This window comes from Triticum dicoccoides, chromosome 7B (genome assembly GCF_002162155.2).
Source record: "Triticum dicoccoides isolate Atlit2015 ecotype Zavitan chromosome 7B, WEW_v2.0, whole genome shotgun sequence".
Lineage (NCBI taxonomy): Eukaryota > Viridiplantae > Streptophyta > Magnoliopsida > Poales > Poaceae > Triticum > Triticum dicoccoides.
Genome location: NC_041393.1, coordinates 591,324,839 through 591,345,221, shown reverse-complemented (window position 1 = coordinate 591,345,221; position 20,383 = coordinate 591,324,839).

The window sequence follows — 20,383 nt, the reverse complement described above, 5'->3', positions numbered from 1 at the left end:
GTTATTAAGGAGGTCGAGGATTTCCTATCTCGTTGCTCTGAGATGAAGGATTTAGGAGTGGCTGATGTCATTCTAAACATCAAATTGTTGAGAGACAATGGTGGTGGGATTACATTGCTTCAATCTCACTATGTGGAAAAGATCTTGAGTCGCTTTGGCTACAGTGACTGCAAGCCCTCTCTAACACCATATGATGCTAGTGTGTTGCTTCGAAAGAATCAAAGAATTGCTAGAGACCAATTGAAATATTCTCAGATTATTGGCTCGCTTATGTATTTAACCAGTGCTACAAGACCTGACATCTCTTTTGCTGTTAGCAAACTGAGCCGGTTTGTCTCAAAACCAGGAGATGTGCATTGGAAAGCTCTAGAGAGAGTTTTGCGTTATTTGAAAGGCACCGCGAATTATGGAATTCACTAGACTGGGCACTCAAAGGTGCTTGAAGGGTATAATGAATCAAACTGGATCTCAGATGCTGATGAGATAAAGGCCATGAGCGGATATGTATTCACTAATGGAGGTGGCGCTGTTTCTTGGAAGTCTTGCAAGCAAACCATCTTAACGAGGTCAACAATGGAAGCAGAACTCACAACACTAGATACAGCTACGGTCGAAGCAGATTGCCTTCTCCGTCTCTTAAATGACTTGCCGGTTGTTTAGAAACCTGTACCGGGTATCCTTATGAACTGCGATAATCAAACTGTGATCACGAAAGTGAGCAGCTCAAAGGATAACATGAAGTCATCAAGACACGTTCAGAGAAGGTTAAAATATGTCAGGAAAATGAGAAACTCCGGAGTTATTGCATTGGATTATATCCAAACATCTAAAAATCTAGCGGATCCTTTTGCTAAGGGTTTACCACGTAATGTGATAGATAATGCATCGAGGGAGATGGGTATGAGACCCACAATATGAGTTGTTCACAGTGGTAACCTATTCTTTATGATCGAAGATCCCATGAATTAGATGTGGAAGGCAAGTTGTTGATCAACTGAGAGGAGAGTAGCCTTACTATAAACAATACCACTCCATGAAGATGCAATACTCTCCTAATTTGCATGGCAGGTTGATGTATATCTTAATGTGTTCTAAGTGGCTCTTTTAAGCAGAGATGTTGTCCTACAGAACATCTTTTGAAGAACACACCTATATGAGTCTTATTGTTAAACGTTGCAATCTATGAGAGTTGGATTCTCTCTAGTAAACTCATGAAAGGTCTCGGAGTATGACACATAAGCTCCACCCGCTGGGAAGACCCACAGTAGCCACGTCTCGATCAAGGTTTTGTGTGAAGCTAGATTCGCAGAAAACTTCCAGTTCAAGGCCCAGTCCATTGTTCAAGTTGCTTACTAGTGTAGCATAGAGTTCTAGGTGGAAGTTCAACTTAACAGTCTCCACTGTAGTACCGATATATAAAACAGTGTTTTGGAACCAAAGGCAATTCTTGTGTGCCTCTGGGATCTTGTGGGGGATTGCTGAAATTTAGTCTATTTTGGGACAACCCAATAACTATTTCAGAAATTCCTAATAAATCCTAGAATCCCATTAAGCCCATTCGTGCAAGGCAAGGGATACTACTAAAGTTTAGTCCCACATTGCTAGTTTAGTGGGAGTTGGACCTCCTTATAAGGGAGGTTCTTTCTCCACTTGTATGAGCATGAGAACAAGAGGGACATCCACGCGCGCTCCTCCTCCGCCGCCCGCCTCGCCACGCCATGCCTCGCCTCGCCTCGCCTCATCACGAGGCGCCGCGGGTTGCGGGAATGAGCCGAGCCGATGTCTAAATTTTTGCCACGCACGACGGGTATACGAAAGGTCACACGGAAGCCAAAAAGATCTTTGCGATAGTGGAGTTTGAATGCGAACGGTGCAGCCGTTCGGCTGCTAGTTGTTCGCTTCATCTTTGTCTTTTCGTTTCACCTTCAGTCCCTGACTTCTCGTCTCTATCTTCTGTGCCTATAAAAGGGAGGACGCTCCTCTCCAGAGATACGCATTAGATGATCCTCTTCCTCTCGCCACAAAGTTCCTGAGCACTGTGCTGCTGCAACTATCTTCCCCATCCCGGCTTGCAGCGTGCATCGCAGGTTGGGACAGTAGGCCTTCGAAACTCCACCTCTTTGAGTCCTGTATGCGAGAAGGGTGATAAGGTTTGTGGGGAGGGCTCAGCGCGACTACTGACTTCTTCATCACGGACGCCCCGGACTCCGATGGCTACTTCCCCGATGACGAGTTCTTCCCGAACGTCAACAACCTCCTCAACGACATGGCTACCGAGGACACCGATCCCAAGTCCAGTGCTACTGTTGCTGCTGCTGTCCCGTACATGTTCTTGCTTTTCCTGTTAGAGGTCCTGTCACAGTTCCTTGTTCTACAGTCTGCTCTAGATATGCTCGGTTATAGTTCATATTTGCAGATGATATTTATCTTGTCTTTGTCAGATCGCATGACTTGCTTTATCTCTGTTATTTTAATCATGCTTTATCTAGTATTTCCATTAATAAAGTCATATGGTAAATTGCTCATATTTCCAACAAACTGTATAGATAACGTGGCTTGTGCGCAACAACCGTGAACTGGCTCAAGATATTGCAGTCAATTGGAACACACATCTCCAACTCAAAAAAATAAGGAAAAAGAATGGAACACACATCTCTGTTCCTGTATACTCCCTCCGCTTTAGTGATTTAAACGCTCTTATATTTTTTTACAGAGGGAGTATTTAATAATAGTGTACATGACGTGGTTTGTGCTCGACAATGATGTACTAGCTCGAGATATTGAAGTGGAATGGAACACACCTCTTTGTTCCGAGAACAATGACGAACTGGCTCGAGATAAAATCTAAGATGCGGTGGAGCTTTGTTTCAAGGAGGCAGCAATGGGTGGAGATAGGAGAAATCTGTTCGTTGGAGATAGGAGAATCATGTACAACAACACTTAATTCGTAAGTGGTTGGACAACTCGTGATTGGGCAGGGGCAGAAGCAAGGGGTGCGAAAGGACAGAGCTATGTATGCAGTGCTATCTGAATACACTTGCATACACAACAACGGCTAAACATATACATAATGCAATACAAGATCATTTACGCTGCTGCTCCTCATCACGAGTTGGGTTCTAGGTACAGAGGGGGGCGCACCCCCGTGCTTCTATGTAGCAATTCCTTCCGGACGTGTCCTATTTTTTGGAGCTTAAGAGTGTATTGATAGATAGTCTTGTCTTAACAAATGCAGCCACCTGGTTATGTATACTTTCTTTGTTTGGGTCTATTAGGCCCTTATGTATTTTGGATCAAAATATAATCATCCATATGACTAACAACATAAAAGGTATATGTTAGAAAAAAATGATTAGAAAACTGATTTCTCGTGGTATAATTTTTATGATATAGTCCCTCCGTTTCTTTTTAGTTTGCATATACTTTTGTCCGAAGTCAAAGTATCTCTTCCATTAAAAAAAACTTTTGTCTGAAGTCAAAGTATCTCTATTTTGACCAAACTTATAGAAAAAAAGTATGAACATTTACAAGGCCAAAGGAATATCTTTAGATTCATTTCATATTATGTATATTTGGTATTGTAGATCGATACTTCTTTTATAAAAATGTGGCCAAAATTTGTAAAGTTTAACTCGACACAAATCTTATATGGGAGTAAAATAGAACGGAGGGAGAATGGTTCATATTTAGTTAAATCTATGATCAAAGTTCCAAGGGGACACAAATAAACCTGCGCGGAGGATTGTCACTAATGGGGTTGCTTCGGTGAAAGTTGACAATTAAATGAGAAGTTATTGGTGTCTAGTGGTCGCCCGTGACAAAAAGTGGGGCCAGTGAGTTTCTCTTCCATTCAGTCATCTGAAATACTCACTCTGATTGTTTATACATGTCATTGTATATATTGATGTGTTCTTTAACATATAGTTTTTTTACCTTGCTTTTTATATTTTTCATTGTAGAAAATATTCGAAAATATTTAAGAAAGGTGTTTCCATAACAAATCTTAAAATCATTACTTTCACCTTGCCATTGTGAATTTTTTTAAACATTGAAAGTTACATATGCTTGATTGTGCTCTTTATGGAACAATGTGTATTTATGAACGGTGGTAGTATATATTATTCTTAGATAGTGATCTAAATAATTATCAATTCTATTTTGTGGTACAGAATAGAGGTAGACCTTTTTGTTGATCTCAATTACACGTATCAACAAGATAGGTTCGTGGATAAACATGATCACTTCACCTCTAACTACATTTGAGCAACTCCAAATTTTATCGTTTTGTTGTTCGAAGTTTCATGTACAGTCTCGAAAGAGGATTTTTAGTTTATCAATTCGAGTTTTCACTATTTTTGTACTAAAACTCTAAAATTAGCACCAATTCGAGCTTTCATTGTTTTTGCACTAAAACTCTAAAATTAGCACCAATTCAAGTTTTCACTGTTTTGTACTAAAACTCTGAAATTAGCACTAATTTGGAAGTGTCAAACCTAATTCATATAGTCCAACATAGCACCATCCGTATGTGATATATTGAACATAAACTAAACTTTGATCCTATTGAGTGCTGATACTTCTTTTCCTCACCCGAAAGCTCATGTGGCAATGCCATTTTCCTACTTCAGATGGGAGCACTATCCAAGCATCAACACCAAAATCTCATGGGTAGATTGGCCAGCAGACTTCATGCCTCCATGGCGTCAACATCTTCATGTTTCTTGTTTGTGATCGTCGATTCAGTGTTGCAGTAAGTCATGTTTCTGCTGCTCAATTTCTTCCATTAGAAAGATTCTAACTTGTCAAAAACTGCATATCTATTTCTTGTAGGTGTGGACTTGTATATCAAGATGGACAGTTAGTAGATCATTGCGAGAACCAAAGATGCAGGTTGTCACGAGCTAAGTCAAGGAATGATGATTCCTTTCCAAGTGTCTACCATTCCCTAGTACTCTTATTATTTGTTTTCCTTTCACCTCTTACATCTTTTATGGACTACCACATACTTGTTGTACCAAAACTCCACAAGATATGGTAATGTCATTGTGTGGGTGAATGGTATTATGCGCTTGGAGGGTGGTATGCTTGGATGTATGAAGTGGGTAGTATATATTTTGCATTGTGGAAGTTGTGGGGCTATTCACTTGCATTTAAATCTTATGAAATGTTCTCGGGTACGTAATCGCACACTGAATATTTGCATGTGCTTGTGTTCCTGTTGTATGACAGGCTAGTATCTACAACAGTCGCACGAGCACTATGTGATTCAGGATTATGTGATGCCACTTAGAATTAGTTGTTCTATTGGTTTTTATTTCCTCATTATAGTTATCCAATATTGAGTATGTCATTCCTCGGTCCTCTACGGGTCATAAGGATTATAAAGAAAATTGTGGGACATCATTGCATTGAACCAAAAACAAATATGAGTTGTAAATGGTGTTACATGTACTTCACATGTACAAGATGGTCCCGGTTACTTCAAGTTTGCTTTTAAAATAGATCATTCCGTAGCAGACATGCAATCAAGAAGGAAAACCACTTCAATATACATGCACTATTACAGATATGTAAATTAATGTTACATGTTATCATATAATCACAAAAGTATATCCATTTGATACTAGGCTTGAACTACACTACAAATACATGTAGGAAAAATGGATCTAGGAAACACCATTAGAACTTCTAAACCAGCTTCTCAAAGACTTCTCTACGAGATGATAAGAAAATGTTCCAAGGACAAGTAAACAAAACAAAAATTTAGAGATCTCTCACAGATCAACCCAAGTAGCACATCTCTCCGGTGATCTTCTTGATCTTCGGGAAAGACTAGAAACATAGAGACTAAAGGTGGGAGTAGGGTCTAACCTGGGCGTAAACCTAGGTAAATCCCCCATTTTTGCCTCACCATCTCGACCCTCCGCACGCTCACTCCCGCCGACAAATCAGTCATCTCTTGATGGCATTGTCATTACGAAACACCGATACAAACTATAAAACTTCTCCTCGGTCCCTACTAAGAGAGTGAGATTGTTAGTCTCACTGCCTTAGTTAGTTACAACGATTAATGTATAGTGTGGTAGGAATTAATAAAAATAAGCAAACAAAAGTAAATATTCAGTTTGTAAAATAATAGAAAATAAAGTGATGGAGGGTGATTATGAGGAATAGAGGACTGTGGTCCATAATTTTACTAGTGGCATCTCTCTAGGTAGCATATGTGTGGTGAACAGATTACAAATGTGTATCAATGAAATTGCAATGTTTATGATGTGATCACACATGCCATGATTGCATATAGGCATTACGTATGATTATACACATAGACTATTATCAACTATATCTATAGCTAATACGCCATCCGAGACAGCTATCCAACATGTGTCTCTAAGCATTAAGTGAAAGGAGAGTACTCATTATGCAAAGTGACATAATGTGGATATAATATCTTCCCTTTACCTCCAGTTCACACTAAGAAAACTAGTTAACTACCTTTTTATCCTTATTGGCAATAACATAAGACAAGCTTTTTTCTCTTTCTATCACAGATAGATTACTTGCAACACTGAACCCAACTAACATACACATTTCCCTCTTGGATATTGTTCACCTAATCATGGTCAGTTGATACGTCTCCAATGTATCTATAATTTTTTATTGTTCCATGCTATTATATTATCTGTTTTCGATGTTTAATGGGCTTTAATATGCTCTTTTATATTATTTTTGGGACTAACCAATTAACTGAAGGCCCAGTGTCAGTTTCTGTTTTTTTGCCTATTTTAGAGTTTTGCAGAAAAGGAATACCAAATGGAGTCCAAACGGAATGAAACTTTCGTGATGATCTTTCTTGGACCGAAAGCAAACCAGAAGACTTAGAGTTGAAGTCAGAAACGCCACGAGGCATCCACGAGGCAGGAGGGACGCCCCCACCCTCGTGTGGCCCTCGTAGCTCCACTGACGTACTCCTTTCGCCTATATATACTCTTATACCTTAGAAACATCACGGGGAGCAACGAAACCACTTTTCCACCGCCGCAACCTTCTATACAATCGATCACGGAGGGCTTCTACATCAACACCATTGCCTCTCCGATGAAGCGTGAGTAGTTTACCACAGACCTTCGGGTCCATAGTTATTAGCTATATGTCTTATCCTCTCTCTTTGATTCTCAATACAAAGTTCTCCTCGATGTTCTTGGAGATCTATTCGATGTAATATTCTTTTGTGGTGTGTTTGCCGAGATCCAATGAATTGTGGATTTATGAACAAGATTATCTATGAATATTATTTGGTTCTTCTCTGAATTCTTATATGCATGATTTGATATCTTTGCAAGTCTCTTCGAATTATCGGTTTAGTTTGGCCTTCTAGATTGATCTTTGTTACCATGGGATAAGTGCTTAGCTTTGGGTTCAATCTTGATGTGTCCTTTCCTAGTGACAGTAGGGGCAGCAAGGAACGTATTGTATTGTTGCCATCGATGATAAAAAGATGGAGTTTATATTATTTTGCTTGAGTTTATCCCTCTACATCATGTCATCTTGCTTAATGCGTTACACCGTTCTTATGAACTTAATACTCTAGATGCATGCTGGATAGCGGTCGATGTGTGGAGTAATAGTAGTAGATGCAGAATTGTTTCGGTCTACTTGACACAGACGTGATGCCTATGTTCATGATCATTGCCTTAGATGTCTTCATAATTATGCGCTTTTCTATCAACGGCTCAACAGTAATTTGTTCACCCACCATAATACATGCTATCTCGAGAGAAGCCACTAGTGAAACCTATGGCCCCCGGGTCTCTTTTCCATTATATTGCATATCTTTTCCATATTGTTGAATCTCGTTTACTATTTTGCAATCTTTACTTTCCAATCTGTACAACAAAAAGACCAAAAATATTTACTTTATTATCTCTATCAGATTTCACTTTTGCGAGTGACCGTGAAGGGATTGACAATCCCTTTATCACGTTGGTTGCAAGTTCTTGATTGTTTGTGCAGGTATTCGGTGACTTGTGCGTCATCTCCTATTGGATTGATACCTTGGTTCTCAAAATTGAGAGAAATACTTACGCTACTTTGCTGCATCACCCTTTCCTCTTTAAGGAAAAAACAACGCAAGCTCAAGAGGTAGCAAGAAGGATTTCTGGTGCCGTTGCCGGGGAGATCTACGCCAAGTCAAGCCATCCCAAGTACCCATCATGAACTCTTCTCCCTTGCATTACATTATTTGCCATTCGCCTCTTGTTTTCCTCTCGCCCACTTCTAGAACGATTTTCTAAAACCTTTGCCTTTTCTTAGCCCCTCTTCCATTCGTCTCTTTCCGCTTGCCTCTTGTGTGCTTGTGTGTTGGATTGATTACTTGTCACGATAGCTCAAGATAATACTAAATTGTGTGACTTTTCCAATACCAACAATAATGATTTTATTAGCACTCCGATTGCTCCTACTACCAATGCTGAATCTTGTGAAATTAATGCTGTTGTGTTAAATCTTGTTATGAAAGATCAATTTTCTGGCCTCCCTAGTGAAGATGCCGCAACCCATCAAAACAACTTCGTTGATTTGTGTGATATGCAAAAGAAGAAAAATGTGTATAATGATATTGTTAAATTTAAGCTATTTCCGTTTTCGCTTAGAGATCATGCTAAAACTTGGTTCTCATCTTTGCCTAAAAATAGTATTGATTCAGGGAATATGTGCAAAGATGCTTTTATCTCTAAGTATTTTCCTTCCGCTAAGATCATCTCCCCTAGAAACGATATTATGAATTTTAAGCAACTTGATCATGAGCATGTTGCACAAGCTTGGGAGAGGATGAAATTAATGATACGTAATTGCCCTGCACATGGTTTAAATTTGTAGATGATTATACAAAAAAATTTATGCTGGATTGAATTTTGCTTCTAGAAATCTTTTAGATTCAGCCACGGGAGACACTTTTATGGAAATCACTTTAGGAGAAGCTACTAAACTCCTAGATAATATTATGGTTAATTATTCTCAATGGCACACCGAAAGATCTACTAGTAAAAAAGTTCATGCAATTGAAGAAATTAATGTTTTGAGTGGAAAGATGGATGAACTTATGAAATTATTTGCTAATAAAGTGTTTCTTCTAATCCTAATTACATGTCTTTGTCCACTTTGATTGAGAATAATAATGAATCTATGGATGTGAATTTTGTCGATAGGAAAAACTTTGGTAACAACGCGTATAGAGGAAATTTTAATTCTAGGCCGTTTCCTAGTAATTCCTCTAATAATTATGGTAATTCCTACAACAACTGTCGTGGATTTATACGACAGATGTCCTAGTGTGAGGACTTAGACATGAGGCCAACGCATCTATGTGGTAGCTTGAGAGGGGTTGGTCGGGACGAGAGACGCGGGACGGATCGACACACAAGACAAGGATTTTTAGACAGCTTCGGGCCCCGGGAAACATCATCCGGTAATAGCCCTACATGCTGTTTGTGGCTAGATCTCATTATGCTCATCAGGGAGACGTCACATAAGCCGACTCCCCTTTAGTTGTGTCTAGTCTTAGAGATTAATTTGCTTGTCCCTCTTGGGGTGCCCTGCCCCTCCTTATATAAGTTGAAGGGGCGGGTTACATGACTAGTCCTAGTAGGATTAGGATTACTCTATTACAAGTGGAGTCCTAGTCTTGCTTCCTTTGTAAGAGAATATTTCTTACCGCTTTCCTCTTAAGCCGGCCCACCATAACATGAGCCGGCCTTCTGGGACCTGGGCCTAGTCTTCTATCTGACCCGCCGTCGGGGCCATCCGTGAGTCGCCAGACCAGTGAGCCGCTAGACTCGTAAGTCGCCAATCCCACGGCGGGTTACCAATGAAACGCCAAGTCCCAACCGAGTCATATATCCGGTCGGGTCATACCGCGGGGTATATCCCCGACATTAGCCCCCAGTTTAATTTGGATTTATCCATGTTAAACTGATCCTGTAAAATAAACACAAGAACAAACTTGATAGGTTGTGCTCCGGGTTAAATATTTTCCTGAACCAGCACCTGATCATCCTTAAGTCCTTGTCATTTCTTCCTGGACGCGTATTCATGATCTCATAGCAAATCTCCTTTAGCAGATGTCTTCAAACATTACCCATGCAAAAAATCCGAGCACTTCTTCCAAAAAATCCGGGTCAATAGGCCAGCTTCATAATCAATTTGCTGACATTGGTTTCTTGTAGAGAGGTATTATAAGAAGTAATCCATTTGATTCGGCCTTCGATGCTCTGACTTGACAAAAATATGGGTCTTGAAATATTCAACTGATATTCAGCCGTCTTAAAGATGTAGATCTTGCCGATTTTATGATTGCCAAAATTGCCAGGTTATAAATATATGTTGTCGGGTCATGTAATTGTTGCTGATGCCAGATCATGATTGTTGCAGACACCAGGTCAATCTGGTCAGCTCAAAACTGAGAATTTGAAGATTTTTCTCCCTTATATGCATATCACCTGTAGCCCCCAAGTGTCGGGTTGTCATGCTTGCAGCAATCTAGGACTTGTAATTGCCTTATGCTTATAAACAAAACTTCAACCAGTGTAGCCCCCGAGGGTCGGGTCTTTATGCAATAATGAGCAAGGACTTTTGTATATAATTCATTGATAATAACATCATATGATGCAATCTCCACCATGAGGCTTGAACCCACGTCCACAAGGTTAAGATCTTTGTACTCTACCAACTGAGTAGTGGATCTTTTCAATATAATAGATTTAACTCGTGTACCTTGAATTTTTAACAGAAGCAAATGATAGCTCCCATGGGCCGGCTCATTACAACATGATGAGTCGGATCTTCAATAAAGTGAGCCAAAAAATGATATGGGACTTGCATATTTGATATAATCTCAATCTGAATAATGTAGCCCCCAAGTACCGGGTCGTAAGCCTGCAGCAACTCAGGACTATTTCTTCCATTGTAGAATAAATCATATCCATTGAGAAAATAATAGCCATTGCGCCAAAGCGATTTTGAATACTTTATCTGTTGACAAGTAAATCCGGAGTTTAAATACCCGGTGGCTCTTGGCTGATGGCGATTTAATACGCCTCCACTGTAAGCCAGAATTTTTATAACCCGGCGGCTTATAGCCTTTAAAAAAATCCAGAATGGATAATCATTTTGAAGCATCAATTTTAATGATGAGCTTGGACTTAAGCATTTATATAAGTCATAGTTCTGCAAATCCTGCACAGAGTTTAAACAACATATGCCCCGACGCCAATTGTCGCGGCTGTCGTTGTAAGCCAGTGCGGACGGGCGGGTCAATCGCAGGCACGGTAAACCGCGTGGATGGGCGAGTTGATGTAAACCGGGCCACAGAGGACGGCGACTTGCGCACGTTCATTCACCGGGCAGTATGACATGGACGAAATGCCGATGCGAAACATTGCCATCGCACGCTCCATACCCGCAATATAATACCTCATTTGTAATGAATAATTGTCCTGCATCAAAAAGTATCGCAAGCCAAAGTAATTGTTCACACCAAAATCAATATGTACTGAAATAAAATACATAGAAAAGATAGCACCTGGTATTTTCATCCGATGAATAGGGACATCGATGGTGGATAATGCTGGACGTAGTTGGTCAGAAAATAAACCGCCTGCATGTACGTCTAGCTGATGTAGCAATAGCACCCCATGTGACCTTCGCGACTGCCGCAATGATTCATTGCCTTTTTTTATTCTATCCATAAAAAACTCATTTGTCTTGATGAGATGAGAAAACGACAGTAGCTTTTAATCTCCATGTAGTACTAGTACTCGGATGCATTTTGTGTAGTAACAGTATGCATGTGGTTTAATATCTACTACACCACATGAATGCAGACCAGATAAAATAAGGCTGTCGTTGTCCCTCGCCACCGCAGGAGTCTTTTGATCAATCAACACACCCGCGGGACGCATCTAAAAAGAACCAGGCGCGGCGAGCCAGCAGTCAGGCCCGGCAAGCCATCAAAAGAGCAGCAGGTCGACCCTTCAGCGGCTCAGTGCGCGATGGTGAGGGCGGCTTAAAACAAACCACGATGGAGCGGTGACGAAGGCAGGCGGGTGCAGTGAACCAAAGTGGCAGTGAAGGCAGGCTCGACGGCGGGTCTCAATCCAGTTGGTGTAGAATTGCGCGATAGCTGCGGCGGGTTGGCGTTGGTGGTTCGATGGCCAGACTTGTATTTTTCCTTTGATGAAGAAAGCAATATACAGACGTAAGAGCATCTGTAATAGTAGTCCGTACTGCTGGTAGTACTACTCTGGTTCCATTGATTTCACGTATGACCATCTGCGAGGCCTAGCATTTGTCAAATCTTGAAACTTGTACGAATAAACAATGTGGTGGAGCTCCTTTATCTTTTTTGTCCTTCATGTATGCGCATGCGCCTAACCAACGTAAGCGAGGATAGAAGGACCAAGCTATGTTCAAGCTGAAGAAACAGGTGCAGAGGTTGGCGTTTTGGACTTGGGGTCGTGCTCTGAGAATTTTCTGCAGCAGATGATGTATTGATATGGAACGCCTACAGCGCCTTTTCCTGGTCAGTGAGATCTGGCACGCTCCTGTCCGTCTCCGTCGTGTCAGACTCCGTCTCCGCGTCCGTTGGGTCCATGTCCGCTGTCGTCACAAATTCTGCTTCCAATCGTGTATGCCCCTGGCTTTAGTATCTCACTCTCCCAGAACTGCTTGTCGAAGGAAACAGCAGCGGTGAGGACACGGACTAAGCGGGTTGGAGAGGGGCTGCGGCGGCTGCGCAGCTGGGAGGTACAACGCCAGGTCAAGGTAGAAGCGATGTATGAGGATGGGCAAGGTAGTGCGCGCTGTGGCGAAACGCCGCAGGTTGTCGACCACGACGGAGGGGTGTCCATCATCATGATGCAGCCAGTGCCGTAGCGGCTGCGGATGCAGAGGATCAACGCGACAGCCGCTCTTTTTTTTTAGAAGTACGTCAGCACCTGGTTGATTTGATTCTTCCTCTACTCCTTTGGTTGGTGTACCCCTGATTTGATGATTGACACAATGTGTAATGATAGTTGCAGGGTAGCAGCCTCGGAACTTTGAACGAAATCTGCGTACGTCGACTGCTATCAATGCAATTTTCTTCACGTGCGCTGTCTCTCGCAGTATGAAACGGCAATCAAACAGGGAAGTACTCAGAGTCGGTCTCTGTTTCGCCGGATCGCACCGGCCGTTCCGGCGGAAATCAACCTCACTCGGACAGGCGGATCAACAAGTCACGTAGGGCAACGCACACGAACCCTATCTTCTTTCGATCTCAAACCTCGTACTGCCTGTTCCAGAGTTAATCACAAAACGATGTATTTGCCGCTTCTATTCAAGGTTATCCCATGCTGGGTTATCCTGCGAGATTGCTCTGTGCCAGCTCTTCTTCATCTAACCAACCGCGATCTTCTCGAACCCTAGGAAAAATCCTTCAAGAATTCAACACCACTGTGCGTGAGCCCCACGGTGGGTGCCAACTGTCGTGGATTTGTCACGGCAGATGTCCTAGTGTGAGGACTTAGTCGTGAGGCCAACACATCTATGTGGTAGCTTGAGAGAGGTTGGTCGGGACGAGAGACGCGGGACGGATGAAAACACAAGACAAGAATTTAGACAGCTTCGGGCCGCGGGAAACATCATCCGGGAATAGCCCTACATGTTGTTTGTGGCTAGATCTCATTATGCTCATCAGAGAGACGCCCCATAAGTCGGCTCCCCTTTAGTTGTGTCTAGCCTTAGAGATTATTTTGCTTGTCCCTCTTGGGGTGCCTTGCCCCTCCTTATATAAGTTGAAGGGGCGGGTTACATGACTAGTCCTAGTAGGATTAGGATTACTGTATTATAAGTGGAGTCCTAGTCTTGCTTCCTTTGTAAGGGAATATTTCTTATCGCTTTCCTCTTAAGCCGGCCCACCATAACAAGAGCCGGCCTTCTGGCCTTGGGCCTAGTCTTCTATATGACCCGCCGTCGGGGCCATCCGTGAGTCGCCAGGCTCGTGAGTCGTCAGACCAGTGAGCCGCCGGACTCGTAAGTCGCCAATCCCACGGCGAGTTACCAATGAAACGCCAAGTCTCAGCCGGGTCATACCGCGGGGTATATCCCCGACAACAACTCTTATGAAAATTAGTAAGATGCCCTCTGATTTTGAGAATAGTGTTAAAGAATTTATGAGCCCGCAAAAGAATTTCAATGCTTTGATTGAAGAAAAATTGCTTAAGATTGATGAGTTGGCTAGGAACGTGGATAGAATTTCTCTTGATGTTGATTCTTTGAAACTTAGATCTGTTCCACCTAAGCAGGATATCAATGAGTCTCCCAAATCCATGAGAATTTCCATTGATGAGTGCAAAGAAAGAACCGCTAGGATGCGTGCTAAAAAAGATTGCTTTGTGAAAGCGTGTTCCTCTAGTTTTCATGATAATAATGATGAAGATCTAAAAGTGATTGATGTGACTCCTATTAAATCTTTGTTTTCCAATATGAATCTTGATAAATATGGGAATGAAGATGAGTCAACTTTAGTTAAAAGACGTCCCAATGATTCGGAGTTTTTTGATCTAGATGCAAAAACTGATAAAAGTGGGATTGAAGAGGTCAAAACTTTAAATAACAATGAACTCGCTATTTTGGATTTTAAGGGATTTAATTATGATAATTGTTCTTTAATAGATTGTATTTCCTTGTTGCAATCCATTCTAAATTCTTCTCATGCTTATAATCAAAATAAAGCTTTTACTAAACATATCGTTGATGCTTTGATGCAATCTTATGAAGAAAAGTTTGAACTAGAAGTTTCTATCCCTAGAAAAATTTATGATGAGTGGGAACCTACTACTAAAATTAAGATTAAAGATTATGAATGCTATGCTTTGTATGATTTGGGTGCTAGTGTTTCCACGATTCCAAAAACTTTGTGTGATGTGCTAGGTTTTCGTGAATTTGATGATTCTTCTTTAAATTTGCATCTTGTGGATTCCACCATTAAGAAACCTGTGGGAAGGATTAATGATGTTCTTATTGTTGCAAATAGGAATTATGTGCCCGTAGATTTCATTGTTTTTGATATAGATTGCAATCCTACATGTCCTATTATTCTCGATAGACCTTTTCTTAGAACGATTGGTGCAATTATTGATGTGAAAGAAGGAAATATTAGATTCCAATTTCTGTTAAGGAAGGACATGGAACACTTTCCTAGGAAGAAAATTAAATTGCCTTATGAATCTATTATGAGAGCCACTTATGTATTGCATACCAAAGATGGCAATACCTAGACCTATTCGTGTTTTTATGCCTAGCTAGGGGCATTAAACGATAGCGCTTGTTGGGAGGCAACCCAATTTTCTTTTTGTTCTTTGATTTTTGCTCATGTTTAGTAATAAATAATTCATCTAGCTTCTGTTTAGATGTGGTTTTATGTTTTAATTAGTGTTTGTGCCAAGTAGAATCTTTGGGAAGACTTGGGTGAAGTCTTTGTGATCTTACTGTAAAAAACAGAAACTTTTGCGCTCACGAGAATAGCTGTCATTTTTTACAGAAGAGTGTTTTTAGGTTGATTCTTTTCGCAGATGATTAATAGACAAATTCCTCACGTCCACCATTTTATTTCAGAATTTTTACAGTTCCAGAAGTATTCTAAAGTAACAGATTACTACAGACTATTCTGTTTTTGACAGATTTGTTTTTCGTGTGTTGTTTGCTTATTTTGATGAATCTATGAGTAGTATCGGGGGGTATGAACCATAGAGAAGTTGGATTACAGTAGGTTTAACACCAATATAAATAAATAATGAGTTCATTACAATACCATAAAGTGGTGGTTTATTTTCTTATACTAATGGAGCTCATGAGATTTTCTATTGAAGTTCTGTGTTGTGAAGTTTTCAAGTTTTTGGGTAAAGATTTGATGGATTTTGGAATAAGGAGTGGTAAGAGCCTAAGATTGGGGATGCCCAAGGCACCCCATGGTAAAATTCAAGGACAACCAAAAGCCTAAGCTTGGGGAGGCCCCGGAAGGCATCCCCTCTTTCGTCTTCGTCTATCGGTAACTTTATTGAGGCTATATTTTTATTCATCACATGATATGTGTTTTTCTTGGAGCGTCTTTTATGATTTGAGTCTTTTCTTTTTAGTTTACCACAATCATCCTTGCTGTACATACCTTTTGGGAGAGACGCGCATGAATCAGAATTTATTAGAATACTCTATGTGTTTCACTTATATCTTTTGAGCTAGACAATTTTGCTCTAGTGCTTCACTTATATCTTTTTAGAGCACAACGGTGGTTTTATTTTATAGAAATTGTTGATCTCTCATGCTTCACTTATATTATTTTGAGAGTCTTTAGAGCACCGTGGTAATTTTCTTTGGTTAGAAAATTAGTCCTAATATGATGGGCATCCAAGATGGGTATAATAAAAACTTTCATATAAAGTGCATTGAATAGTATGAGAAGTTTGATTCTTTATGATTGTTTTGAGATATGAAGATGGTGATGTTAGAGTCATGCTAGTAGAGTAGTTGTAAATTTGAGATATACTTGTGTTAAAGTTTGTGATTCCCGTAGCATGCACGTATGGTGAACCGTTATATGATGAAGTTGGAGCATGATTTATTTATTGATTGTCTTCCTTATGAGTGGCGGCCGAGTACGAGCAATGGTATTTTCCTACCAATCTATCCCCCTAGGAGCATGCACGTAGTACTTCGTCTCGATAACTAATAGATTTTTACAATAAATATGTGAGTTCTTTATGACTAATGTTGAGTCCATGGATTATACGCACTCTCACCCTTCCACCATTGCAAGCCTCTCTAGTACCGCGCAACTTTCGCCGGTACCATACACCCACCATATACCTTCCTCAAAACAGCCACCATACCTATCTATTATGGCATTTCCATAGCCATTCCGAGATATATCACCGTGCAACTTTCCATGGTTCCGTTTATTATGACACGCTCCATCATTGTCATATTGCCTTGCATGATCATGTAGTTGACATCGCATTTGTTGCAAAGCCACCGTTCATAATTTTTCATACATGTCACTCTTGAATCATTGCACATCCCGGTACACCGCCGGAGGCATTCACATAGAGTCATATTTTGTTCTAAGTATTGAGTTGTAATTCTTGAGTTGTAAGTAAATAAAAGTGTGATGATCTTCATTATTAGAGCAGTGTCCCAGTGAGGGAAGGATGATGGAGACTATGATTCCCCCACGAGTCGGGATGAGACTCCGCACTAAAAAAAAGAGGGCATAAAAAAGAGAAAAGGTCCAAATAAAATAATAAAATAATAAAATAAATGAGAGAAAAAGGGAGAAGGCGCAACGCTACTATCCTTTTACCACACTTGTGCTTCAAAGTAGCACCATGATCTTTATGATAGAGTCTCATTTGTTGTCACTTCCATATACTAGTGGGAATTTTTCATTATAGAACTTGGCTTGTATATTTCAATGATGGGCTTCCTCAAAAGTGCCCTAGGTCTTCGTGAGCAAGCAAGTTGGATGCACACCCACTTAGTTTCTTTTGTTGAGCTTTTATACACTTATAGCTCTAGTGCATCCGTTGCATGGCAATCCCTACTCACTCGCATTGATATCCATGGATGGGCATCTCCATAGCCCGTTGATACGCCTACTTGATGTGAGACTATCTTCTCCTTTTTTTCTTCTCCACAACCACCATTCTATTCCACCTATAGTGCTATGTCCATGGCTCATGCTCATGTATTGCGTGAAGATTGAAAAAGTTTGAGAACATCAAAAGTATGAAACAATTGCTTGGCTTGTCATCGGGGTTGTGCATGATTAAATAATTTGTGTGATGAAGATAGAGCATAACCAGACTATATGATTTTGTAGGGATAGCTATCTTTGGCCATGTTATTTTGAGAAGACATGATTGCTTTGTTAGTATGCTTGAAGTATTATTATTTTTATGTCAATGTTAAACTTTTGTCCTGAATCTTTCGGATCTGAACATTCATGCCGCAATAAAGAAAATTACATTGATAAATATGCTAGGTAGCATTCCACATAAAAATTCTGTTTTTATCATTTACCTACTCGAGGACGAGCACGAATTAAGCTTGGGGATGCTTGATACGTCTCCAACGTATCTATAATTTTTTATTGTTCCATGCTATTATATTATTTGTTTTGGATGTTTAATGGGCTTTAATATGCTCTTTTATATTATTTCTGGGACTAACCTATTAACCAGAGGCCTAGTGCCAGTTTATGTTTTTTTTCCTATTTTAGAGTTTTGAAGAAAAGGACTACCAAACGGAGTCCAAACAAAATGAAACTTTCACGATGATCTTTCTTAGACCGAAAGCAAACCAGAAGACTAGGAGTTGAAGTCAGAAACGCCACGAGGCGTCCATGACGCAGGAGGGCACGCCCAGGGGGTAGGCGCGTCCCCACCCTTATGGGCCCCTCGTAGCTCCACTGACGTACTTCTTTCACCTATATATACTCTTATACCCTAGAAACATCAGGGGGGCCACGAAACCACTTTTCCACCGCCGCAACCTTATGTACCCATGAGATCCCATCTTGGAGCCTTTTTCGGCGACCTGCCGGATGGGGAATCAGTCACAGAGGGCTTCTAAATCAACACCATTGCCTCTCCTGAAGCATGAGTAGTTTACCACAGACATTCGGGTCCATAGTTATTAGCTAGATGGCTTCTTCTCTCTCCTTGATTCTCAATACAAAGTTCTCCTCGATGTTCTTGGAGATCTATTCGATGTAATATTCTTTTGCGGTGTGTTTGCCGAGATCTAATGAATTGTGGATTTATGAACAAGATTATCTATGAATATTATTTGGTTCTTCTCTGAATTCTTATATGCATGATTTGATATCTTTGCAAGTCTCTTCGAATTATTGGTTTAGTTTGGACTACTAGATTGATCTTTCTTGCCATGGGAGAAGTGCTTAGCTTTGGGTTCAATCTTGCGGTGTCCTTTCCTAGTGACAGTATGGGCAGCAAGGCACGTATTGTATTGTTGCCATCGAGGATAAAAAGATGGGGTTTATATGATATTTCTTGAGTTTATCCCTCAACATCATGTCATCTTGCTTAATGCGCTACTCCGTTCTTATGAACTTAATACTCTAGATGCATGCTGGATAGTGGTCGATGTGTGGAGTAATAGTACTAGATGCAGAATTGTTTTGGTCTACTTGATACAGACGTGATGCCTATGTTCATGATCATTGCCTTAGATGTCTTCATAATTATAGGCTTTTCTATCAATTGCACGGCAGTAATTGGTTCACCACTGTAATACATGCTATCTCGAGAGAAGCCACTAGTGAAACCTATGGCCCCCGAGTCTCTTTTCCATTATATTGCATATCTTTTCCATATTGTTGAATCTCGTTTACTATTTTGCAATTTTACTTTCCAATCTATACAACAAAAATACCAAAAATATTTACTTTATTATCTCTATCAGATCTCACTTTTGCGAGTGACCGTGAAGAGATTGACAACCCGTTTATCCTGTTGTTTGCAAGTTCTTGATTGTTTGTGCAGGTATTCAGTGAATTGTGCGTCGTCTCCTACTGGATTGATACCTTGGTTCTCAAAACTAAGGGAAATACTTACACTACTTTGCTGCATCACCCTTTCCTCTTCAAGGGAAACCAACGCAAGCTCAAGAGGTAGCATCAGTAAAATACTAATAGATAATAGAGCATATATGTCTATAAATCATGAAGCAAGGAACTTAAAAGAAACCGAAACGAAATTCATAAATAATGTGGTCATGAAATGACAATTCATCACACCACAACTAAAACACTGAGAATTGCATCAGATTCATCACAATCATTTAGACAGGCAACTCATGTGATCTTTTGTATTGATAATCAAGGGATATACTATCTAGCTACTATTATGGACCCATAGTCCAAGGATGACTACTCACACATGCATGTAGTGGAAGTGGGGTTGATGAAGATAGCTCCGACGATGAATTACCCCTCGGGTAGATTACCGGAAAAGGCCTCCAGATTGGATCGCCTAGAACGCAAGGTGACAGCAGCGGAAAATTCCTCGATAATTCTTTTTGGTTGTTTTAGGAGAATATAGAGCAGTCACGAGAACCAAAAGACAATAGATGCATGATCTGGGAGACCATGCGGCCCCATCATGCGACCATGCATTGGATCGTGTGGGCCCACCACATGTAGGCCCCAGGACTCCCTCTAGTGGCTCTCTGCCCCCGTAGCTCCCTCTAGTCTTCAATCTCCACGACATATTTTTCTTCTACTTTTTTGGTCCCCTAAAAAGTATTTTTCTACACAGTCTAAAAAATGCTA